Raw genomic sequence first — 27077 nt, forward strand, 5'->3', positions numbered from 1 at the left:
CTGTTGCAGTGTTTTTTCTGAAGAGGGGTAGTAATCTCATCAATTATCTCCATTAATTACAATTCAAAAAATTTTGTATAGTAGCTGACATCAAGAGTAAAGATTAACGTTTTAAAATAGAGCAGCCTTGTTACGAAAGTCAACAAGGATAAAGAAAAAGGGAAAAAAGAAGAAAGAAAGAACAAGTAAAGATTTGACTGTTTAAGTGTGTGTTTTTTTCTGTGTGGCTGTAAAGGTCATATCGAATGGCCAAAGTTGGAAACGTCATAAAAAAGTTAAAAAAAACTTAATGTTAAGTCAAGAAACTTCATGTTGAATACGTTGCTACACATTGTGATTGATCATCATTATTTACTTGTAATGTTTTTATCTACTATATTTCACACATTGGCACTGAAAATCTATAGCCATTTGTCGTTTTTTTCTCTGGAATACAGAAATAATAAGGTTTCATAGAGTGATTATTCTCATTTTTAGTTGCTTCTTAACTTGGAATTTAAAGACAAGAAAATCAAAAAATTTATGATAAAAAATAGAAGAAGTCGGTTCAAATATTTTGATTGACAAGTGAAAATTTACACAAATCCGTCATGCATCAATTCTTCCAGTGGCGTTCAAAATAAATTTTTGCCAACTAATATAGGCTTCGTTCATATAATATTCCGTATGTTTATCTCTTACTGCTTTTTAATCATTAGTGAAATTGTGCCCTCTTCCAGCTTCAATTTCCTATTTCAAAATCATAATCTATATAACTGCCATCATTCTACAATAATGTGTATATTACCTAAAAGAACTTGAACAATTCTTAGATCGTCAAGATCCTTCAATGAAGTTTCCGTTTTTGTCGAAGTTGTCAAACAGATTTTGATTATCAAAGTAGAAGGAGCTATACTCTTCAATTACCATGTTATTCAGCATACCACTGGCTCGGATGAATTGATATGTTTTTTCCGGCTTTGCCGTAATGGGTTTAAGGAAAAGTCTGAATCTGTTAGCTAATATGCCAAATGAAAAGCTAATACAGCCTGTAGGAAAAGGGAGATTTGTTATTTTCTTTTTATCAATTATTTTTGTAACACAACACCTGTAGTTGAAGGTTCTTTGTTTTTTTCTGACAGCGTTCTTTTACTCCTTGCTGATGGGTTCGGCTTCATGAAATAGGTGTTCAGAGGAAAGGCATCATCCTATCGTGTAAATATTTGATAAATTGCATTATTCATTATTGCTTCAAATATTTATAGCATAATTTTTTTAAACCACGAATAAACCATGAAGAAAAAATGAGGAAGTCTGATGTTGGAGTACTTTAACTTTGATGGAACAGGTAGTCTCATATCTCTATTTCAAGTTCTTTAGCTACTTGGGATTATGCGAAAATGCTTGCATCCCCTTTTCTGCCATAGGATTTATAGTTCAACTAATTAGATCTAGTATTATTGTGGCATTAGATAGAAAAATGTCCAATGCAATTAGTAATATTCAAAATTTTGGAAAAATGTCTGGCTTTTTTTCTTCCAGCCATCAACATCAGGCTTCTTAAAATACTGCGTAGACAACGCATCAGCAATCGCAATGCAAGTCTCTACAATTATTGTAGTAATTGTAGAATTATCAATACGAAAAGAATATGACAGCGATCTTAAACAATCTCCTGATGCGATAAACCGTAATGTTTAGGCCAACCTTCTTCTGAAATATGCAGATATTAAAATATTTTGAAGTAATTTAACATTCATTAATTAGTAGGAAATGCCTCACTAACAAACATAGCCTTCCAAAACCTTGTATCTTCCTTTTTCAGAATTCCATCAACTTTGAGTAATAAGTTTTCAAAGATTGTTCGAGACATGCGAGTAATTGAGTAATATTACGAAAAGTAAAACCATCTGAAATGAAAGATTCAATAGAAGGAATTTTAGAGTGAATGTTTTTGACGTTCTTCAGATGAGTAATGAAACCTAGTACACAATCTGCCTGCACATATAAAGTTTTTTTAGTCATCCTCTTTATCTTGCATGGCGACGATAGAAGTTTTGACACTATTTACACTTACAAAATAATAGTTTTTTACTAAACATTATCTGCTTTTTGACAAAATTCCTCGCAATTTTTCCGTTAACACATTTTGTAATTTGAACAAATTTTTAGTGTAAAAGCTTGTTCACTCCGTACGTAGCGATACGAACAAAATGGAAATGCTATGCATAACATGACGTTAATGTAAAAGTCGTGGGTCTGAACGATACTTTATATCTGAAGCCGTTATTGCACTTATTCTCAAGACTGAAGAGTAGTTTAAAGGATTTGGGATATACGTCACATTTCATTTTCTATTTCCTCGTTGCTAAATGGACATTCAAAAATTTCATTCAGACATTTCATTCAGACATTCATCCATTCAGACATTACAGAAAAAATAAGAGTTACATTTTATTATTGGTTCACCTCTTCCCAAATTCCCTATAAATATTTCGATACACTACTGCTATTAAGGGTTCCACCTCGACGATGACTCCCAGAGGGGACCAATGTTTGACGTGTGATCCTTGATGAGCACAATCTCACTGATCGCCAGATGTGAAAGGATTGTTGGGAACGTTTAAATACTGAATTTGGAGATCCTATGACCGTTTTGCACCCTTCACTTATAGCCACAAGGTTTTCTACCATTAAGGGGCGAATGAGCAACGATTTGCGTTAACCGACGCCTCGTAGGCGGGACGCATCGACATGAAGTGAAGTTGGGCAAGCAGGGTTGTTAAACGATAATTCCATAGCAAATAACAGGGACTCCCGGGCCACCTTGCAGTCCCTCTTGTGCTGCTCCGTTCACTCCCACACAAAGTCTTTCCGTGGCCATGTCACCAGAAAGGGAAGAAAGGGGGCCAGAGTGTCCGAAAAATTTCCCACCTGCTGACAGAGCCCATGAAACGATCACATTACCGTCACGAAAGTGGGTGCCGGGAATTCACGGATGGCCTTCACCAATTCTGGGCTACGTTGGAAACCACTCTCGCCTACCACGCGAAGACCAAAAAAATACAGAAAAATGAAAAAAAAGACGACCTTAGTCACGTTTATTACGATCTGGTGGTCTGCAGCAAGGTAAAATAATAAGCGTAGAACGAGATCCACATGTTCCTCCCAAGTGGCTGAAAAACCAGGATATCCTTCCCAACATTTCATTCCTACCTTACAGCAGTCAGTGGGCGAGTACGTTATTGTTTTTCCTTCGATTTTCCACTTTGGGGGGAACTCAGGCACCAACATCGTCGAACCATAAATTTTTGTGGCAAGCAATGGTATTCTGGAGCTCAATAGTTGACTTGGTGTAAACTGTATGAATACGCCTTCTTGAAATTTCGACTATTGCATTTGGCATTTTCAATTCAATTCAATTATTTTGAAGTTCAACCAGAAAATCTGCAACCAATTAAATATGGATATCGAAACAACAATTGTAAAAAAATCTACTTTTTATCCATAAGGCATGTCAAGTAAATGGGTATTTTTTTACAGGTTTGAGAATATTTTCTGATAAGTCTACCTCCCAGATTATGAGTTAAGCAAAAAATGCTTTAGAACACGGAGTTGGTTGGTTTCGTTGAGTATACTGGGAAAAAGCAAACAGACGGATGGGCGGAAAGTATAAAGATAAAATATTTGCATCAGGAAGTAATAAGTTAATTATTTAGTTATACATGTATAATGTAATTACTGTAAATAAAATCTAAAAATGCAGGACTTTCAAACTGTCACTACACCTTTGTTTCTGGTCTATGAATGTCAGCCCAGTAAAAGGGATGGTTTTTTCCTCCTTATGGACTTTATCGAAAAGAAGACCAAAACTGACGAGAAGGGAGACAAAAGAAATGGCCAGATTTCTTGAAAAATGCCAGAATTCCGACGCTGCGAATGGTGGTTCTCTTGGATTTGGAAAACAAAACCCTTTTGGTCCAACATTTTTCGGTATTTCAAACGAGTTGTAAAGGAAAAATTCCTCCTACGTCATTGACGTCGACTTCTCCCTATTCCAAACGGAAAACATCAGTAAATTATTACCCAACTTAACTTGAATTGTTAATCAATTTTAACCGTTTCAAATGTTACAGGCATCTACAAACAGTTTATATTTAATTTTTTATTCATCTCTCAGACACCATACCAGGAATAAATTTTCCATAGATCTTCCTCGGTCAACTTGGTTGTGCTATTACAGTGGCGATCCTAAAGACTGGTTGGTGTAATTATTTACCATTTCTTGTAATGTATTCTTTAAGTATCCAGAGCAGTTTAGGCAACTATTCCACTTATTGATTCCCCATTATTATGTGGCGTGTGAAACTACTGACGGGAAAATAATTTGATTAACCTAACCTTTTTGGTATTGGTATTGAAATCCTATTTATTGCTCAAAGGCACAAGGGGATAGCTGTGCTTCCTGTTAGCTCCGATGCCCTTTCACACATTGAAACAGTCAGTTTGAGAGTCAGTTATTACTTTTCCGTCGACTTTTATTTCTTGGTCGATTTGGTGACCAACATCGCGGAGATTATTAATTTCTGCTCTAAGGAGTGAATGTCCTAATATTATCCTCCTTGAAAGATGCATTTACAGGCCGAAGGAAATGTTCAAAGTAACAGAGGAGAAATTTAAGTTTGAACATAAAATAGCTTATATAAATGGTGTGTTTATCTTTTCTAGTTTTATCATTCACTTTAAAAAAATCTACGCAAACTATGGGAAAGCTGATCATTCCGCGTCAGGAAGACAAAGCGATAATACATATCATAAAGTATACAGTGATATGCGGAATCAACATAAGCATTTGCTCCAGACTTATTCTCTGGCATCTACAGAGGTGCAATTTGTAGGTAAATTTGAATATTAAGGTAAGTTGAAGTGGCAACTTGATCACTTTCAAGAACTTTGTCTGTAAATGAACCATAAAATTGCAGTAAAATGTCAAAGCTAGCTTTTATCAAATTCGGAATCTTAGATTTGTGCGATGTTTTCAGCTTCTAGGCCAAGAACAACATCATTTATGACTTCTCTCTATTTGCTCTTGTGTGAGCGAGCTGGGAAACTTTAATCACGTTAGCTCAATTGTCAGTAACAATAATGGGGACATCATCGATATAGCACATTCAGCGATAAACTTCTGCATCAAGTCACCGTTTAAATTCTTCGTGTTAGGCGAAGGGAAATGGAGTAACTCTAGAACAGCGTTTTAAAGTTTATGATTCGGTCCAAGAAGTGGATCGTTTCACCTATTTATCAAGGGTTGTGATGAGGGTTTTAATTATGCAAACTATGAAGCTTACATAAAGCCATGCAAAGCAATAAAGGTTGAAAGTGAAAACTTCGTGAGAACTTCATTGACTAGCTTTTTGGATTTCTTTTGCAGTTTTATTATATCAGCAGCTAATGATTTTCTTCCAGGTATTGTGTGTCTAGGATCCAGAAATGAATCAAAGGATTTCCAATATAATATTTTCTGAAAATCTTCTAAAATTATTGGTAAATCCCTTTAAGATGAAAGTTTTAACTTATGTGTAAGATTAACAGGTGTTGTGATAATAAAGTCATGTTACACTTTTGTGTATCGCAGTCGAATTATTCATATTCGACTTGTTTTATTGAGTTGTAATTCTTAATCATAGATGGCGCTATTGGCTGTCCCGAATTTGTGCAAGGTTTTATATGGTTGATTCCAATTAAGGAAGACGTTTGGCCAATCTTATAATACGCAAATGTGTTATAGTCCGTGTACAGAATTAGGAACACTATATACTCTAATTTGAAATATTTTTGAAATTCAGGATGAAATCACTTTGGGCAACGGCGTCAAGTAAACGAAATTCAGAATTGGTTTAATGACGATTTTGTGAAATATCTGGAAACCAAATTTGTTTTTTTTATTTTTCGTCCTTTTGTTCCTCTTCTTCTTCTTTACAACTGCTGCATGTGCCTCACCAACATCTATTTCAGCATTTCTTCAAGCCAAAAATGCCATATTCCCATCTATAGCCATGAAGGAGGAATGGAGGAGGAGCTGGTCGGGCAAATTTTTGAGGCGATGATGATACCTGCCTCAGGGGAAGTATACATTTCTTTCTCTGCCACCAGATGCGGGAGAGTAGCGAAATATGTGAAAATCTGGGCTTTCGCTGGATTCTATCGTTACGGGTTGGCGCGGGTTTAAAATTTGAAAAGGGTGATTTCTTAAATATCAAACAAAACATGTGTACTTCTGAAAAAACAAAATTTACATTACATTTTAGACAACTTTGATTGTGCGTGTTTTCGCGTAATTATTGAACCGGAAACATTATTGCTTATTTGATTGTCAATATATTTGTAACGAATAATCATGAAATCGTATATTAAATTAGTCATTATCTTAAGAAAATGGGAATCACAAACTACGTTTGGCAGTTTGTGTACGCACAGCGTGCAGAAAATATCCCTGAAGGAGTCATGTTGAACGATCCCCTACTCCTCACAAAATCTACAATGTAGAACTCGACTTGCTTCAGCATTTGAAAGAGGTTCCGGGAAGAAAACCTTAACTTGCCCTTACTTTTAGTTTTTGTGAGGTGATGCGCATTGAATTCGGGAGAAATATCTTCCTCTTTCACCTCCATTGTTTCATGACATTCCTTACAATGCTTTACCATCTTTTACGAAGCGATAGATCAAGTAACCGCTTAATTGATCTTATTGAAACCTTCCTCGGGTGTTAGGTGGATAGATGGTATTGCATGTGGCAAAAGCCTGCTTCTTATTCCATCAATTGTATTTATAGTTTCTTCTTCAATATTTATTTTATCAACACACAATTAATCATTAGACAAGAAATGACCTGCAAACACTCTGCTTTGGGGCTTCGGAGCCCAATTTTCTCTTATAACTGAATGGAGACTAACTGCAGTTATCCATTGCCTCTTAGTCAAAGTCTTTTGGAAAATAAAAACTACTATGTTTGGTAGGATTTGGATGTTTTCTTGTTGGTTTATAACCTGTCCTACACCCTACGATACAACAAGTCATTATCACTTTCACTTTCTTTCTAAACAATATAAACAATATGGCCTACACTCAAAAATTCACTTCAACATGCTTAAATAGTTTTGACAGGAGTCTAGCAGATGAAAAGTCCGTAACAGTGGCAACCAAAATAAAGCCTAGATTTTTACATATTTCGTTACTCTTCCGCATCTGGTGGCAGAAAAAGGAACGAAAATTCTGCCCGAGTCAGATATCATCATCGCCTCACAAATTTCTGTAAGGCCTTATGGGAGCAGCGTCTCCTCCTTACTCCTTCATGCTATAGCCAAGTTTTTTCCCACCATCTACATTTGCAACCCTACCCCACCCCCCCCCACCCACTGCAATCCCTGCAACCAATTATTTACCACTGACCTCCTGCAATCAATTATTTCCCTGTTAAACAACAATACCCTACAATAAAAAAACCATGCCCTCCTCTTAAGCAGTGCAGCAAGTAGCCATTTTTCCAACAAAATCGGATATTGGAAGCCACACTTTTCCAATGCCTTCTGCTCTTATTCTAACAGGAAAGAAACAATTGTTACAAATAGAATCAAGAATAATGAAAATACATACCTGGAATTGAATTCTGTAGTAGATTGCTTAAATTTTAGTCCCAAATCACAAACTTGCACCCACTCACATTCTTCTATTGCAGCCCAATTCAAAAGATAATGCACTTTTCCGTGGAAACTTCTGCGAAAAAAAATTAACATGTTAAGGCCAAGCACAGTACAAATAGTATTAAAAGTTATAGTTTTCAGAAGATTACTATTTCAAGTTTTAAAAAATATGCATTAAGTTTGCTACAAATTAATAAAACAATTAAGTGATATATATAAAATTTGGAGAATGTAAGAATTCCCACTTATTGAAACTTTCCTCTCGTTGATGACAGTCACCTTTAACAGTTGACAGTTCCAAATTTTTTTCATTTAGTTTATTTTTTAGTTTTCTTGCGATGGAAATTACAAAGCCTTCGTGGTCTATTAAAAAACTTACTTGATTTTTAAACGCATCCTGGACCAATTTAATGTCATTAAAGACAATAACAAAGAGTTGGAGGTTCAAATTCACGACTATCTGGATGTCCAAATCACGCTGCTTGTGGCAAAAAGATCCTGAAATTTAATAAAATTCAATTTTTTTTGTTCAGCTTCTTGATGAACGTTCGAAATGAACGTTCGTTCAGCCCTCGACAGTAACTTCTCCCTCAGGCTGAAATGTTCTTCTTGTAGGGAATAGAGTTGCAATTTTTTTTTTTCGTTTAAAATCTTACGTAATTCACTGGCCATTGAAGTTAGAAAAACTTCGTCGTCTAGAATTTAAGATGCTTTGCTTTCTTTGGAGAAGATATCTCCTTCTGACTCTATCGGAAGCTGAATACGAAAATAGCTATGAAAACTCTTGTGATGAGGTTGGTTGCAGCACAAGCAACGATAACAAGAGTGACAATCTTTTTTACTTCTGTCTCTGTGTCCTGAATTGAGTCAGTTTTGACAGAAATTATTTGTTTTTACAGGCACTGATCTTTCTTCAGGTCCTTTGGTCGCAGTAAAATGAATGGAATGAACTGCTGCCTTTTCTTTCTTTGATCGATGGATTATTCTCGCCACCTCCCTTCATGATGCTTCTCCAAGGAGTCCTCGTTCCTACCTAAATTGAGATTGATTAATTAAAAATATATTCCATATGTGTATAAATTTTTACCGATCATGTAGTTGAATTTTTTTTTCACTTTTCCATTAATCTGACCATATTTGGGTATAGGGTCGTCTCTTTAAAAAATTACTTTGATCGGATCGGGAATGTGAGTTCTTATTGCAACCTTAATTTTGCTACCCATATATCACGGGATGTCCATAAGACGTTTATTTCAAGTCCAAACATCCGTTTTTCTACATCCGATTCGGGTATTGATTTGGAATGAACATCCATCGGATACGCTACACGGGATGATAAATGGACATGAGTAGCTGATATAGTTTGAGGACATATTAATGATTTGGAATAAGAATATATTTAAGAAAATTGTTTTTATGCGGCAAATGTGACTGCGAAAATAAACTACAAAGCTACACTTACACACTGCAAAGATACACTTGCAGTGCTTGCATGAATTGTGTTGTGTGACTTGTCGTCGGTTCGTAGTCGTCATTGAAACGAAAATAGTTTCTGGAAGCTGAAACTTGAGGTTAATGATACTCTACAGGGAATTTCTTCAGTTTGTAATCAGTTGGGTGAAATTCTCAAATTCCCTTTGATGTTATGAACAAACTAGTCATTGGTAAAAACCCAATCCCTGAGAGTGTTGAAGAGATTTTTAGAGAACAAATTGTTAATAGGGAATTGCAAATGAGAGGCAAAAGTTGATATATGTAATACTTGCAATTTCTTATATTAATACTGTAGATATGTTATTATTTTTAAAACTAGGAATGATTACTTACGATCAAATTCTATGCTAAAAATGATGCTGCATGTAAGATTCCAAAGTATATGTAAAACAGTTGTAAAAATGGATATGATTATGGTATGACTTGTATTTGTCAAGTAATGCTCGTAGAATTGGGGTTTCTAAAGCAAAATATGGAAAAAGGTTCTCTGGACAACTTTTACATTGACAAAGAAAGTTTTTTAGTTTACCAAATACAAGATTTTAACAAATTTATAAGATTTTTTTAAGGTACTTAAAAAAGTGGGTAATATGTTGATACTTTTAATCATCTACAGAAGGGTGGCGAAAAGACTTGGAATTAATTCCAAGTCTTCCAAGATTCCAGTTGAATTCGTTTCCTTCAATACCAATGATGGTCGCCTTCTTGTTCATCTCAGATGGAGGTAATACTTTATTATACTTCTTGAATGTCCGATTACTTAAATATATAATTATTAAATATTTCCCATTTTGTAAATCGCTACTATTTTAAAAATGAGTTCAAGAATGAGTATATTCGCATAATCTTAGCTAGTGGTAGTCTGAAATATCGGTGTAACTCAACATATTTGCACTCGTTTGTTTCGGCCAACCAAGTATTTCATTAGATGAGCACCAAATTGATTAAATGCTTTGAAAAGCAAAACTAAAGAACGCGATAGAAAGACGTAGTAAAACATTATATATTGTTACATAACCCGATTTCTCTGTTTTACACTCTCAAAACTTCACTAACTTCCGACGGTTGGCTTGCGCAATTTTACCAGGTGCTGGCAATCCATTGAGGTATGTCAAACCATTCGTGCTTGTCACCCTCTCTGTGGCATTAAAGCTGAATGGACAATGAAATAAATCAAAAGTTGTTAAATATTTCTTTAATACAAAGTTTAATGAAGCTTTTGTGCGACCAAACCCTCAACGAAGTTCCTAATTGAATAATGATGATGTCTTCGTAACCCAATTGAGGCCTGAAAATTCATTCATATGGAGCATTGCCATTTATTCATTGAAATGTTTTTCTTACACTAGTTTCATCTTTTCAGAAAGAAGATGTAAAAGTCAATCAAAATTTTGCCGTTGGTATTGTGGTGGTCAACACAACTATTTTTACTGATAAGAAAATAGTGGGTGTCATTGACTCTCGGTTAGATAGAAACTTCACCACGTTTTATTAGAAGGAGGGGACTCGGTTATTTTCCCGAATATATGTATATAAAAATGTAGTTAAATTAAAAATAAGGTTTCAAAAATCCCGTTTGATATATATTTAGCTGATTTTGAGCTACATCCATTCGACAATCTTCATCATACATACATTCTATTCTTCTCCTATCTCGCCATGTTAAAGCCAGTCGGATGGGGTATTTTCATGAAAAATAAATGGTAAATATAAATAAACTCAGTTTCATTACTCTGATTCCAATATCAAATAAGCTAATTAAGAAGATATTGTAATTTCACTTTCAGCAGGAGTGGTAAGAGTAAAAATTCCGTATGCTCTTTGTATGAACGAGTGAAAATTGCAGAAGTCATGCTAGACGAAAACAAAAGTTTAGTGAATAAAAAAAAATTAGTGCACAATTGTATGGGGTTCTTAGAGTGACAGATTATTTGACAGTTATGGTGGTGACTCAATTAAAATGGAAATAGATTGGATTGCTATAAGAAATACAATAGTCCTTTAATGTTTTTGCACCTTCGTAAAATGGTAATGCTACATCGATATCAAATTTTTACTTGTTACTATTACATTTTTTGTTTGTATGTATATGCTCAGAATGTAAATAGTAGCAGCAAATATGTTTGTGTTCAGTAATAGGTAATTTTTTAGCTAGTGACATAAGAAGTAACAACTAATGAAACATATCATTATACTCTGATGAAAGCCATTTCTTCTTTACATGATACTTTTCGTCTTGGAAAAAATATTACCACTTAATTTTTTTTATTTACCCATTAGGAAGTAACTAACCCACCAACAATGTATTTCTGTATTACAATTTAAACTTTGAGGACTATGCAACAACACAAGTGCCTCAGCGCAATGCATTGTGTAGTACCACTTACAATTTAAGACCACATTTTCATTTTGAATGTGTATTATACGACACTAAAATGTTTACCGCACACTACTGCATTTTAAAACATGATTGTTTCTTAGAGGAGTCAGGCAATTCAAGTCCTTTTAACAGAAAAATAGTTCTATTTTTAAGTTATCAAACAGCAATGGGTTAAAAGTAGCTTAAGTGTTCTCTTTCCTATACACAGAGTCACTGCCCCCAAATATACTTAATGTTGCATGATTGCAACTGAGAATTGATCGATATGTTTTAATTTTAATAATTTGCACATTAAATAAACTATTATGCCATTCTTTGTCTTTGGGACGGTGTAGGGATTGGGCTTACAAAGAGAATCAAGCGATAAAGAAAAAAAAAATATTCCCAGCTGAAAAAAGAACTGTAGTATTTCGCCGAAAACTGAAGTTTTTTGCAAAAAGTGTAGTTATTCTAAATTTTACTTTGGTTTTCATTACTTTATTTATTTTACTGTAGTTTACCCTTGTAAAAAAGTAGTTTTACCAAGTTTGTTTTTTCCAAAATTTAAACAACTGCAGTTTTTTTAATACACTGTAGTTAAATGAAAATGTGATTTTTCTTTAAAATAAACTAAGTTTTATTTTCCCAGCAATTTTAGTTTTTTTAATTCCGAGTATAGTTTGTACAGTTGCGTAGTTAAATTCGATGGTTTCTGCAAAGCTTTTATACATAAAAGTTTTTTTCTGATATTAGTTGTATTATTTTTTACAAAACGTTGACATGATAAACACATATTCATACAACAAAACACAATCAATCCATTTCAAATCTACAATTATTAGGCACAATGACTAATTTTTTATTTATTTTTGAGACAATAACGCATTTGCATAAAATATCAACGGGCGTGAAAAAAATTCGCTCTCGATATGACTCGTGGACTAAAACTTTCATCAAATTAACTAGATTTGTGTTGTTTAAAAAAGAATCTTGAGAAGGTGGGTGATTATTTACTTTAAGTTGTCGACCAATTATTAACATCAAATGTGGGGGATTATCAATTTTGGAATACTAGGGCCACCTTTGCAGCAAACAAACCCCGTTCGGAATAACGTAACAACAGCAATTCTGATTTAAGATAATAAATTTTTCAATAATTACAAAACAATTCCCTAACCTTACGACAGAATTATCCCGTTTGAATTTCGCACAGCATAAAGCAATTGAAAAAATTTTCCATTTAGAAATATTCTGCTGTACGAACACGCAAAGAGGCAGTTTAAACTGTCGGCGTTTTTAAACCAATTTTCAATAGCAGTTATCTCGCCAGCAGACAACTTTTAAAATTTAAATTTCCCTATTGGTTTCAAATTTTCTATTCGAGATTCAAAGGACATTGTTGTCTCCAATCAAGAAACAAAGAAATTAGAAATTATTTCCTCTGTCATAAAATTAATGTTTTTGTAAGTAGTAAGTAGTTCCATTGCTGTAAAACGTTCAAACATTTGACCGGCCACACACTTGGAGCCACGAATTTGAGTTTTCATACTGCCACCCGCATCTTCACACAAAAAAGCAAAGTATGCCCAAGGCGCATCCCAATTTTCCGTGCCCTCTACAATGTGGTTAAGTAGGTGAACATTATAGGAAACATGTTCAACGCCGTATAAAGCTGGGATTTTTCAGATAAAAGCGAAAGAAAGCATCTTAGCAAGCTGGAGATCTTCTTGCGTTATTGACTTTTTTTGCAACAATCTACAGCAGTTCACAAGATAAAGCCAATGCCGGTAGTATTCATTAGGTAGTAAGGGTTTCATGACTACTGGGGAGAAAAAAAGAAGAACATTTCTTAATTCACTTGCTTTCCAGGAATTTCCGTATTTTTCATATGATCGGTACATCCTATGGATTTCGTCTGGTAGTTTTAAATCACGCAAGGCATTGTCAAAATGTTTTGCCATAAAGTTATACAGTTTTCCCGTTGATTTCGTCGTGCCTTTCTCGTCTTTACTTTACTTTACTTCATCGTCTTGGTGCCACCCGCTGGATCGGCTTTTTTTATGATAAATCAAACCTGGCGTATTTGGAATCCAATACTGTCCCAAGTATTTCACGGTAAGTGGATACGTTTTTTTTTTTTTTAATTATAGTATGCTCACGACGAGCGACTATATAAAAATTCTTTTCTCTCCCCTCTGTTTCAAAGGTGAGATAAATCACGTGGCACAAATCATCTGCCAGAGCAGCCTCCCTTCGCTTTCAAGCCGAAAAAATCACTGGGGAAAATTTTTTTGCCAGGCTAGCCGATTCTCTTCGAACGAAGTGGCCAGCACACACTACAAGCAGTCGAAAAATCAAGTCATAACGACTCCGACCCAATCGAACGCCAGCATCGCCCACGCAGAAAAAATCTTGCTGGATTGTTTCAACGCCTCTACCCTGGCAGGCGACCAAAGGGAAATTCACAACCGTTTGGCGCGCATCCTCCCTCCAGGCGCATACTTTTTATGCAACCTCATCCGTGGAACCGAGGCCACCACACCTGGCCAGCAGATAAATACAACTCCAAGAGGCCAGCACTCAAGCCACCGACGGAGCCCCTATGGAGCCCACAGAAGATCAAACCCTCCAATCCTCATGGCTTATCTCTCCGCCGCCGAAAGAGAAGAATTTCAACTTTTAGAAGAGGAAAAAAGCAAACAATTTCAAGCCAGATATCTAGCAAGAGAAACAAAAAACAACATTGAGCAAGCCGAGTGTCGTCTAGCCACAATCGCCCGCCTAAATCTACAACAAGCAGAATTGGATGCAAAGAAAACGGCCCTGCTCCACTCGAACCGGCCCGTGCAATTTCCTCCGAACACGTCAAACCCGGCGTCTCACACACCAGGACCATCAAACACTTCCATAGATTCGCCATTGCCAAACAGCAGGGATGGACGGGAATCAAGTAGTCGTTAAATTCATTTTACCATAGTCTTTTTTGGATCACTCACTTTTCTTTTGATTTTTTGGTTTTTTGTGACCATACTGGTCTAAACCTTGCTCACGTCGTGTCTTAGCCCCGCCGGCGGACACTTGGCCAGCGGTACCTCAATCTTCTCAACATTATTTGATTACATAAAATTGAACGCTGCACAACGACGATGTTGGTGATCTGCTCAATATCTTGGAGAAAACTCACACAGTTAGCTATAAACAAAGTGTCAATTACTCAATTCCTGCCCAATCCCATCCCATTCATTAAATTAATTTTCCCCTAAATCGTGAATACGCAATCTCATTTAGCATATCTGGCAAACACGCACAACTGTCTCTTGTAAGAGGCGTTTTTTTAATGGCGTCAGTTTGTTGCAGAGCGTATTTTAGAATACAGGCAGTAAAAGCAGCTATATATTCGTGTATTGTGAGTATATTTTCTCTTTTTAAGTCTTTATATTGTTCATACAGTTTTAATTGTGAAAAATTGATTGTGGAAAGTTACTGACTAAGTCCATTATTGCAGGTATTGCTTTGATGAGGATTCTTCGTCCATCACCATGTTGGAATTGTTGTTAAATCCGTCACATCAATTTTTTAAATTTAAATTTGAAGATGGTTCATTTGATGTTGGGCATGATTCAGTATTTTCCAACCACCCTGGTGAAAAAATGTCTTCTGAAGAGGAATATATTCTCTACTGGCCAAATGATTCTTCAGTGTCAACTCGTAAAGTCAGCAGGAAAACAAAATGCAGGAGATTGGCTGCAAGAGTCATGTACTCAAGCGTTATATATATACAGAAGTTTGTTGGATTGCAATTTTATTGATCTCATCTCATATTTAATTCTAGATGAAAAATTGTCGTTGAAGTAGGGCATGCATCGACATGCCATGACATGCCTATCCCAGCCTGGCTCCGGAGCAGCTATTTATCATCTCTAATCCTACATCACACACAAAAAAAAATCAAATCAAATTTGTTAAAATTATTTAGGTACCTTATACCGGCTGTTTACCTTCAAATTCTAATAATTTTGTCGCCCAAGTACCATTCCCCTTAACATTCCAATTTATTATGTTCTGTTTCCAAAACGATTTCCAATGTCAGTTGTTAAAAAGTTTTTTTTTCAAGGTGTTCTATACGGTGATGGGAAAAAATGTATCTCCCCCCTTATTTCACGGGGAATTCCTTTGAAATACAAAGTGGTCTATTGGTTAAAAAATACTACATTGTCTGTGTCGTTATTGCCTCAAGGGTGGGGATTGATACGAGGTCAGGGGAGGGGGGAATCAGTGAATTGGCTGACATCGCCTCTTGATAGTTTTTCCACCCCAAATAATTCATTATAGTTTCACCTGGGCTTCTGATATTTTGCCAAGGGCGCGCTTGACTGAATCAAGGTGTTAGACCTGTGAACCGTACTTGGTTGGTTACCGTACTTGATCGTTGCCGTGGCGGTGGCTGCTCCACAATAACACTACCAGCGACCGCAATCTAATCAAGCGGCTCCTTTCATTTCGGCCGATCAATGGGCCGCTATGAATCCACTTCATTCACAGAACGGCACACTGGAAGAAATTAAAAATCAATGGGAACGCTTTCTTTAGTAATTACATTTCGATCGATAGACGAATTGACTGGTACACACACGATAATTGTTCATTGACTTAGATACCTTCCATGGCTGAGAGGAGCTGTTGGGCTGGCTGAACCTGCTGGAACAACCAAGTACGTTGCCGGGCCTCCTGGTGCCCCTTGACCACAAGGTTATGCTGGTCCTAAAGGAGACAAGGGAGATGCAGGCGCACAGGGCGCCACTGGTGAGGAAATTCGCTGCGTTTGTTGAAACGTTGAAAAAATCTATGATTTGATTTTGACTGACCGGCTGGCCATGGATCATTCATCTATTGAAAGATTAGTTAACTTCATCATGGTCGTAACAACGGCGTACGAAAATTAAAGGAAGGTGGATGAGGGTAACGGTTGAAGGTGCGATATGAATATTGTCCTCGCTTTTCGCCTTAATCCCTGATGAATGGTAGGCGTTAAAGGAAGGAGAACGAAGAATCAAGAAGTTAAAGAAGAAAAGGAGGTATTGTTAAGGCTTTTGCGAAAAATAATTCTTGGTTTAATCTATTGTTCGGTAACCAGTAACCAGGTATTCGCGGACTACCACAATAACCACACAGCTATTAGAGTACAAAGAATATGCCAAAGGGGACGAAAACAGTGATGGAATAAGTGAAAGAAACACAAAATTGCAGAAAACTGGACAAATATGAAATTAACGAGAACATCATTTCCACCACATTTATGGTATATCTACCGAGATGTGAAAATGATTGCTACTTTCTCTTGTGTCTTCCCGTTATGGCTACAGCTCCATGATTTTCCGTTTCGTCAAACTGCTCCATTATGGAATACAGAATGCCGGGAACTCCATTGGCTCCATATTAAAGGGGAATATTGGCTTCTATTGCAGCAAGCATTTCTTTTACAGAGACTTGACGATAATCTTCAATAGTTTTATGATTAAATACGAGACCGTAATATAGAAAGATAACTTGCGAAAAATCAACTCAATATGATGCGATATCTTTCAGGAAATACACCTTTGAAAAAATTAATTAAAAAAACGTAAAAGTAAAATATGAATTAATTAACAAATGAAATGCCTTTTTTACTGATTGCATTAAACATTCATTTTTCAATTTAGGATTTTTCAGTTTCTACAAATTTTACAAAATAACTTCTACCTCATTAACATTTGATATTCTACTTTTCTAACGTTACATAATGGAATATTTGAAATAATGAATATCAAAGTTACATTATCATTTCACGATATATACATACATACTAATGTAATTTAACACTTGCTTATAAATACAAAATTATGAAAGACATAGCGTGTAGCAGGAAGCAGCTCGGGTGGTTCATCACCAAGTATATTAATTTGTTTTCCCAGTGTACATACACAATCCGGTGTAGAAGCGATGCGATGGGTTCATACACACCCTGAGTCAAACCGGTATCATCCAAAGTCTGTTTAATTCAACTTTTTTTTATTGCGTAGTTATGTGATCCTCGACTGAAAATTATGAAAAAGAAACAATTAATTGACCACTACTAATTTAAAATAAAATAAAAACAGTGTAGAACTTTGAAAAAATATTTCAGACATCAACGTTTCAAATTAAAAAAAATAACTATTAAGCTCTGCAACAAATTCATAACTTCCTGAAAATAACCAATGGGAACAGAATCTCCATCAGACTTGCGACTTATTGGAAATATTTACGCCTCAACGTCGGGAATGGTTTTATATTTGCTTGGTAGCCTCGCGATAGAGGGGTACAATTTCCTAGTTGTTGTTGGCATGCCCTCCTTGCAACATTGCTCGCATAAACGATCGTCACTGGTCGCAAATTTGGACAACAATCAAACAAGCTGAACATTTGAGTTGAAATGACTTCATGTACCACTCGTGAATCTTGAAAGGCAGATATTTCTCCGATGTCGCAATTTCGGACAAGCCCTTCATGTAATCATCTGATAAGTGCCTACATTAACAACGTTAAGGTACTCATTAATAACTTTTGTAGAAAATACAGAAATCGTAACGCGACGTAATTATAAGAGAACTTTGCAAATATACACGTCAAACACGATTCTCAAAAAATACATATTTCTATATATACAGTCATGACTGTAAGTTTCTTGAGCAGGTAAACTGCTCTATGTCATTTTAATTAAACTTGATGGAAGGTATAGCTTAGGAAGCACACTGTTCCTCTAATTTTGGTTCATTCTGGTGGGAAAAATGAAAGAGAGAAAGGAAGGGAAGAAGAGAATGGAAAAGCGCAAAAGGAATGTAAAAGGGGGAAAGGTGTGCTTTTTGGTATACCTTCCGTCAATTTAAAATACAATTATATAGAGCAATTTACCTGCTCAAGAAACTTACAGGCATGACTGTATATGGAGTACAGGTTAGCCTCATACGTGTGTACGGTATGTAAACATGGAAACCATGTCAAAAATTAAGGAAACTGTGCATAAAGCTAACATGAAAAATAAACTTAAAGAACTAAAGCAGCACAAAGTCAAATACAAAACTGAAACAAAACATAGTACAAAAATTTGGTATTTCAATAAACATCCATAAGAAAAAAAAATTTGCCTATCATTTTGTGGAAGAAATGAGTTCTTGGAGAGGAAGCTGCGCGACAGAAGGATGTTTCCTATCTTCCCACTTTAGTGAAAGCAAGAGTTTGAATTTCTTTCATAGCTTACGGCCAGCAATATAGTTGGTGTTGCCTGGGAAAATTAGATGATTCGGATTAAGCGCAGGACACTCGAAGCACAACGATCCAGGGCATTTCATCCGGTGGTCTCGTGGTCTCGGGCCGATAAATTTTGGAGGATAACGTTTTTGATAACCATGAAATACAAACTTTGGCTTGTCTTCCAGTGCCAAAACTTCCTCTGGTAGTTCACGGTATTTATTATCCAGTATTTCATTCTTAACGGCTTCCAGACGAGTATCAGCAAGCATGTTATGAAAGACCTGATGGTCGGTTTCGCCTGCCATTCTATAACAAAAAATATTGCAACAAATTAATTTAATTTACTTTAGGAGGGCATACAAAAGATTATTTTTTTAACTGATGCAATTGTTTTAGAAAATCAACCCTAAGATACTAGAAAACTGTTGTATGGTTAAATTTTTCGAAAGCTACCTCTACAAATTCTTTAAACTTAAGCAAACGTTGCCCTGAGTTTTCCGATATTCTTTTAAGAATTACATACATTTATTGACGAGTAGGTCGTCTAAATGGGAAATTCATGCATGCCTCTCTCCTTGCAGCAGGAGGTGTATTTTTATTATTGTTATTCTGCTGATTTGAATGAAAAACAGAATCATGAAGTTGACGCTGGTCGTTCATCCAGGAAATCTTCACACATCGTGCTGCAAGAAACTTGTACTCAAGAGGTAAGTTTTTATCTTAATGATGTTTTATTCATAAATTGTTTAATTTATTGTTTCTTCTAGATTCTGATGACCAGCTGTTGTCATTAATTAATAAAGCCTCTATCCTTGAAGCATCTGCTGGAGTTTTGATGATGTTGTTAACGAGGAACAAACTCCTCAATTGGTCTGCGAATCAGCTGCTAATAGAAAATCAAATCGTGTGGTTTCCCTTACCAAAAAAGTAAAACTGTTACATCAAGAAAAAAAAGAAAAAGGTAGCGAGTGATGGTACAGATAAAGAAAAGTTGGCGTTTGATTGGATTATATCCAGCAGACGTCGACTTTGCCATCTGTGAGTGCACCAACTTCAGTTTTGTCAGTGTCAGATGACGACGATCAGGATTCTCAAGATTTCGATAAGATCATGTTCAAACTAAAAGAAAATATCCTGAACTACGCAGCTGCTTCGTCAACTGCTTCAGTTGCTACACCGCTGGAGGATGTGCGGAAGTTGGAAGATCGTATGCATTACTAACTGATCAAATTTGATATTTATTGGTTTATTTAATTGTTTATTTTGTATTGATTTTTCAAAATTTAGGAGTGTCCAGTCTGGAGAGGGAAATACAAGAGATTCGTCGTCATCAACTGACTCCATTGACCAGCATGCCAGCTCCAGCATCCAGCATTCCAGCTCCAAAATCCAGCATGCCAGCTCCAGCATAAAGCATGCCAGCTCCAGCATCCAGCATGCCAGCTCCAGCATCCACCATGCCAGCTCCATTATACAGCATGCCAGCTCCAGCATCCACCATGCCAGCTCCAGCATCCAGGATACCAGCATCTTCATTATCTTCTGAATATTCAAATCATTTTGGTTCTGGGGAATTATTTCCTGCAACCAACTATTCTGATTTGTTTTCAAACAACGCTAGTTCTCAACATCAGGTATAACTTGTTCATTTATTTTCACGAACACAACATTTAATAATCCAATTTTTTACCTAATCAGAGTTTCTCAAATAACGCCATCCAAGATTTTTGTTCGTCATCACGCTCCAGTAACGCCATGATGGAGTTGTCCAACACTTGTCAACAAAATAATTCGGTAACTATAGTGACAAAATTTGAGAACACCCCGTAATTGATTGCCACATTTATCCCTTTAGTATTCTGTGGGAGAGCTGAATGTTCCAACCAAACCTTACGTCAATTACTACAATCACGCAAGTGGTGAGATGATTCCACTCTTGTCTTCGGGGTCTACACAGCAGAAAGGTACAACTCCTGTTATGTTTTAAAAGCCCCCCTTAATTCAAGTAACAGATAAAGAAAACATCCCATCAAAATTCCCCATAAGCAGAGAAATTGCAAAAACCATCTATAATTGAGTTGGGCGAAAGATGTCTTTGTTTACTAGCAAGATGATGGATTTTCTGTTTCCTGTTTCCTATTTGACTAGTCACCGAATGACTGATAATGGAAATAGTGGAAAGCAGTCTGCCGACAAAAAACATATCTCCGAATTAATAAGTAGGCTATAATTTTTTGTATTATGTCATTCTACTACAATTAACTATTCCATTTTCTTTTAATTATTAGATTGCGTTCTAAGTTTCTTCCCAGAGGAAAAAGAAATTGCCATACGCACTGTGATTCACAGAAAATTGAACAACGCTATTAAAACAATCAACACAAAGTCATCGAAAAAATCAAATTAGTCATGATCTTTTTAAATTTAAATTTAAAGTTCTTTCCGTGTTTTCCGAGTATTCATGTATTGAGATCTGACTTGTTAATTGTCTCATTATGTTTCAATTATTTTCTATGTCTAAAAAATAAACACAGATTAAAATAACTATAGTTATTCAACCTTTCCTAATACTACAGTTTAACTACAGTTCTCTTCCAGCTGGGTTGACTTTTAAATGTGTTTGAATCGTTTATTTGAGAACCGTAAAAAATTATGCTAATTAGCTGTAAAGAAGTGTGACCAATGTAGACTTCACGGAACTTAAAACATAATAAAACTTAAACTTAAAAAATATAGAGCCGTTTGCCTGTTATAGAAACTTTCACAGATGACTGTAAGTATTTCTGAAATGAAAAATGTTTACTAAAATTCATAGATTTCGGGTAGGGGAGAGGTCATGCTGGAAAAAAATTTGTTTTGTCTATAACTCAGCGTGTAAAAATGTTACGCTGAAATAAATTATATTAGTGTAAAGAGCGGTTTTTCTATAATATTAGGGAATTTTTCATCGCCATTCGTTTCATAGTTTTAAAGTTATTGAATTTTTAAAAGTAGGGGTAAAATAGTTAATAAGAAAAAATGTGGGGGGAAAACTGGACAAACGTCATCTCTTACTGCAAACGGTATAAGAGAATATGTGGTATTATACTGGATCAAACCCTCTTACCCTCTTGTTTGTTTCCTCTTTAACTCGTGTATTTTTAAGAATTTCACGATTATTTTTTTTTAACATTTGGAGATTGACATTGAAAACATACCAGCATTTTTTTTCCCTCATTAAATCATCACGAAGACCCGTAAATGCTACTGATCTGTCTGGTACGTGTTCTTTAGGACCCCGCTCTCCCCTATTTTGTTTAGGTGTAAAAATTAGAACTCATATTTATACGTGATATATAATGTATACATTATTTACAACATTCGGTTTCATTCTCTGGAAGTTTCTATATGTATTAGAAATAGACTCTTTTTCACTTTGTCGGATCTTGCGTCTCCTTTATTTTCAGACAAAGAATTTTTCATGTTTCTTCATTCTCGTTCCATTTTGTCGTTTTTTATATCTCGGAATGGTAATGATGCTCGCAAAAACACTTAAAATGATTTTGTAAGTTTTTATTTACCTTTTGTTGGGGCTACAAGGTTCGGTGACGACTCGTGCCACGACCAGACAACAAACAGTAGGATATTTTTTTAGGTATTTTATGCTACTGTCTGCAAATCTTATTGATATTATCTTATATACAATATTGTGACTGCTTATTGCAAAGAAGTTGATACAATTTTGGTGTAAAAACTAAAAACTTAATAAGTTCGGTAATTGTTTAACACATTTCGGTTTAGATCAGACTTTTCAGGAGTGAAGTCACAACAGCAAGTTTCATATAATCAGGAAAAACACCCAATGAAAGGGAGAGATTAACCAATTTAGTAATAGACGTAACAAACATTTCAGCATACTTCTTCAGCAAGAACATCGGTATGGGATAAATAAGAGGATTTGGTAGGACTACAAGCAATCAGCTGGAGATACAGGAAAAAGACACCGTGAAAACACGTGCGGCAATCAGTTCGTCCGGTTCCGAAGCTAGGACTAGGACATAGAACAAACATCAGATTTCCTTAACCTTGTTGAGAAAGAAGTCACCACAGAAGTTTTCCTTCTTGAGATAGAAGTTCTGAAGAAGAGTCGAAAGATCATCATGGGAAGGAAGGTGGAGAGGTGATTTCTTAAAAAAGACGACCCTGAATATGCAATGCGTAATAGTACAGAACCAAGTTGTCCACTCTTGAGATAACTAAGTCAAGGGTATGGCTACTGCTATGAGTATATTCCGTGACACGCTGAATTAAGTCACAAGATTGAACGATATACACGAATTTCTGACACAAAAGATTGCTCAGACCATCTACATGGATATATAAATCTCTCAGGATCATAAGCTTTGAGGGAGTAGGTAGAAGCAACTCAAAAAGATCATACTCATACTCAACCAAGAACTGAATGACACTAAAATGAAGGTGAGCAATATATTTATCACTAGCCGTATTGTAGTGCCATTCACAGAGAGAGAAGCAGAGAATTATTCAAATGATGTAGGGCTAAAATCAACTGTGCGATGTTTAACACAAATCAAGTCACAAAAGAGTGGGGAAATTCCTCCGCCACGACCACTAGTTATCGGAAAGCAGTGTATTGGAGAGTAGACTGCAGGGCACACATTAAGAAGTATAACTTCACCATAGTCTACTTTCAACCAAGTCTCAATGATAGCGTATTAGTTTAGACCAGTGACAGCCAAATGGTAATTGAAAATGTGTTAATTGCTAACCAAAGACCTGGCATTGGCGATTCAACAGCATAGAAATATTTTCTTTGCTCTATTATTCTTCACTGATTTAAGACCTCTAAAGCTACGAAATGTAGACGGTGCAGCAGAAATATTGAGTGATCTGACGATCCTCAACACTATGTAGGAGAGATGCACTGCTCCAAAAGAGGAGGGACGAAGAGTATAAATAAGCTTACTCGAAACCATGGGGCTCTGAGGAAAAATTTTAAACAGCTTCATCACTGTGAAGCAACAAATTTAAACGTAGCTCGTAAAAGAAAATTGGATGGAGAAGAATGCACAATAATCACTAACTGATAGAAAACGTAGTAAGAAATATGTTGCACAATTAAAAGAATCAATTGAATTGTATGGAGCTCAATTTGGTGCTGCCACTCTGGTTCTACCCTAAGGGGGCGACTCAGCAAATGACAGCTATACTATCACAATTGCTATGACATTTATTGGAAAAGCAATAAAACAGTTGCAAAATCGAAATGTATATCTTCTATTTGTAAAAGAAAAGGTAGGATGTACCGAATGCTGAAAATAAATTTGGTAATTTAGGGTAGTTCTTCTCCATGGCATCAAGGTGCTCTTGATCTTCGACTCAAAATACTCAAAATAAAATTAAGGAAAAACAAAAAATATTAATAATTTTTCAATTTGATGAACGATTGGAAATAATTCAATTTCGAAAAGTCAAAAAGTCGAATTTAAATGAAAATCCAGAAATGTATTATGCAAATATCCAATAAAGTTTTTACATCCCGTCCCTGCAACCCCGGTATACTTTCTCCTTATTTACCATTTTCATCATGCCCGTCAGATGCTTAAATTGGTAAAAAATTGAATTTGTGTCTCCAATCACCACTTTACATTACAGAAAAATGCGACTTATGAGTTTAATTCTTAAACAACTGCATATCACAGCTATAAATATCGGTTCAGGTGATTTTTCTAAAGTTTTACTCCAAGAAACAAACAGAATGATGATTCCGACATAATTGCTGCATTATTATTTGATATTTAATTCAAAATTCACGTTTTAATTTTTAAATATTTTTGAAATATACAATAAATTTTGAACTCGACAAAAAAAAAGGCAGTTGAGACTGCACTGGCTGCAAAAATCAGGATGATGGTAACTGGCAAGGATGGATTGTTTACACTTTTACTGTGTACTGAAAAACATTGTTGTACTTATCATATTTTTTGTTATTTCTGTGCGATTTTTTTTCATTTTGCAACAGTAATGGAACAGATACATGAAATTCCTTTCACATTGAAGGAAGTTGACCTCTCTGAAATGTTTGCACCTTAACAAGCTAAAGCCAACCAGATCTCTCAAGATAAACAGGTATCTTTTGCCATTGCATTTTCTGGATAAGTTTGACTTCAAGCCGCACAGACACTTCAATCACCTAGAGCAACTTAAATTTATGTTCTGCATTAAACTCGAAATTTGCGATTTGCGAAAGCGAAAAAAGCAGCTCACTGGCTCTATAATCTTTTTCAATGCCTTCAAATGTCTTACTTAACTTGATCCATGCCTATCCAGTTGCCTAGCGTGTGCAAACTAAGGCAATTGTCGGACTTTGGAATGGTCATAGGGATAAGGTCTATTGCTCTCAGTTAATGTGAAAAAATAATTTGTGTTTAGATTGCTATTTTAACAAGAAATGAATTTCATGCAATATGTTGTAAAAATTGAAATAATTTGTATTTGAACCTAAAATTGATTATAAGCTTAATACCATAACAGTTTAATGTACAAAAAAAATTTCTAATTAAATTTTGAATCACAAGCAAAGATCTTGCTGTTCACTGGTTGTCCTTTATTTGAAAATAGGAGGCGTGAAGTTATCACTTTTAGTTACATGTAAGTCATCCACTCAACCTAGTACTTATAACAGTGGTTAAGTCAACAGAATAGCGTAACGTAAACAACAGGGATTGACATTTTCAAATATGAAATAGCGATAGCTACTCTAATCTAATCTCTAATCGGGATTAGTAATAAATGATTTTTCGGTTAATACAGATTATACTGAAACCCGACAGTTATTAATTAAGTCCAAGTAGCTAACATTTAATTTTAAAATGTTTAACTAAAATTTCTGTGTCTAACAAAAAAAAAGTTTTTTATTTATTTATTAGGTTCTAATGTCCATTGCTGTAATTCTTTTTATATTTTATCAAAATTAGCTTACGTTTTTTCAACCCAGAGCTGCTACACCGCTTACCGTGAAGGTCTAAATTCGAATACGAAAACTAGGTTTAAAAGGATTGGAGTGGGATGAAAGAGAAAATATTGTCCGTACAGAATTAAATACCTTTGTCAACTCTTCAGAAGAGGCTTATGCAGCCAAATACGACGTCTGAATGCTAATCTGTACGTTATAGTTACATGTACAGCATACATGTACAGTATATGATACATGATAGGTCTGTGCTGCCACTCACGTCTTTGCTGAATCATAATCCTGATCAGAAGTTGATAACTTGAATCAAACAGTGTGTTACACCATGATATTCACCGTACTTGCCCATGAGTGTAGCTCTTCAAGTGTGATCCTCCAAATGTATCTTCAAGGACATCGCACCTAGTTCAAACCAGTGGGAACGTGATCCAGGTCATCAAGGGTCATCTACATCAGAAAGAATTAACTTAGTTGTTTGAGGAGACAGATCCATTATGTGCATTGAACAAAACAAAACTCTAAAAAAAAGGTGTCCATACGATTCGGCACTGATTTGTCAAACAAATTTCAATGATTCGTGTTTCTAGAATTTCTAGTTTCGCAGTATTTAAAATGGCCCTATCATTTTTATTTTTTTCTGAAAATAAAAAGCATATTTTTATCATAATGACTAGTGCCGAATTTGTTCAAAATAGAAATAAACAGTGCCGAAATGGTAGTAGGTAGTGCCGAAACGTCCGGTAATTAAAAACAAAAACCTTTAAGACTCAATATATATAACCAACTACTGTTTTCACAGTTAATCAATTTATCTAAAGCACTTTGCTTCAGAACAAGCCTGTTCAGCACGACCTCAGCTTCAAGTAACACATATCGTAAATTTAATTAATGAAAGAGTAGACATGATAAAAAGTATTTATTTCACAAGGACAATTGAAGTAATAAGAGAAATTAATTGGAATTTTATATTGAAACTATATCCTGCAGTGACAATGAATCCTAGCTTAAAATTTCCCAGTTCCAAGCAGCCAAAATATTAACAAAGCAAAAAACAATTGCATCAAAAAAACTGAGAGGTTGAACTCTAGAAGATTGCGTCTTTCTCTGCAAACGACGCTGTCAAGGAATTTGAAAAATCGAGAATGTTAAGACTAAATAACAGGCCCATAAAAATTTATGTTGAATATTTTAACCAAATAGGAAGAAATTTTTTCATTTGCATTACATTTAAATAAACTATGGCTTTAACTTAGAAAATTTCGAATTGTTCGGAATCGAATAATTACACATGTCTTAATATGGA

The 27077-nt window shown here is 35.4% G+C and overlaps 1 long non-coding RNA gene across 1 annotated transcript; it reads left to right on the plus strand.

The window, feature by feature from the left end:
* Positions 1–14850: 14850 nt before the first annotated feature.
* On the plus strand, positions 14851–15739 carry LOC124344595. The gene is made up of 3 exons (XR_006919775.1): positions 14851–14938; positions 15038–15289; positions 15365–15739. It is a non-coding gene; the product is annotated as an uncharacterized LOC124344595 (long non-coding RNA).
* Positions 15740–27077: the final 11338 nt, after the last annotated feature.

Source organism: Daphnia pulicaria, chromosome 6, assembly GCF_021234035.1.
Source record: "Daphnia pulicaria isolate SC F1-1A chromosome 6, SC_F0-13Bv2, whole genome shotgun sequence".
NCBI classification, from domain to species: Eukaryota; Metazoa; Arthropoda; class Branchiopoda; order Diplostraca; family Daphniidae; genus Daphnia; species Daphnia pulicaria.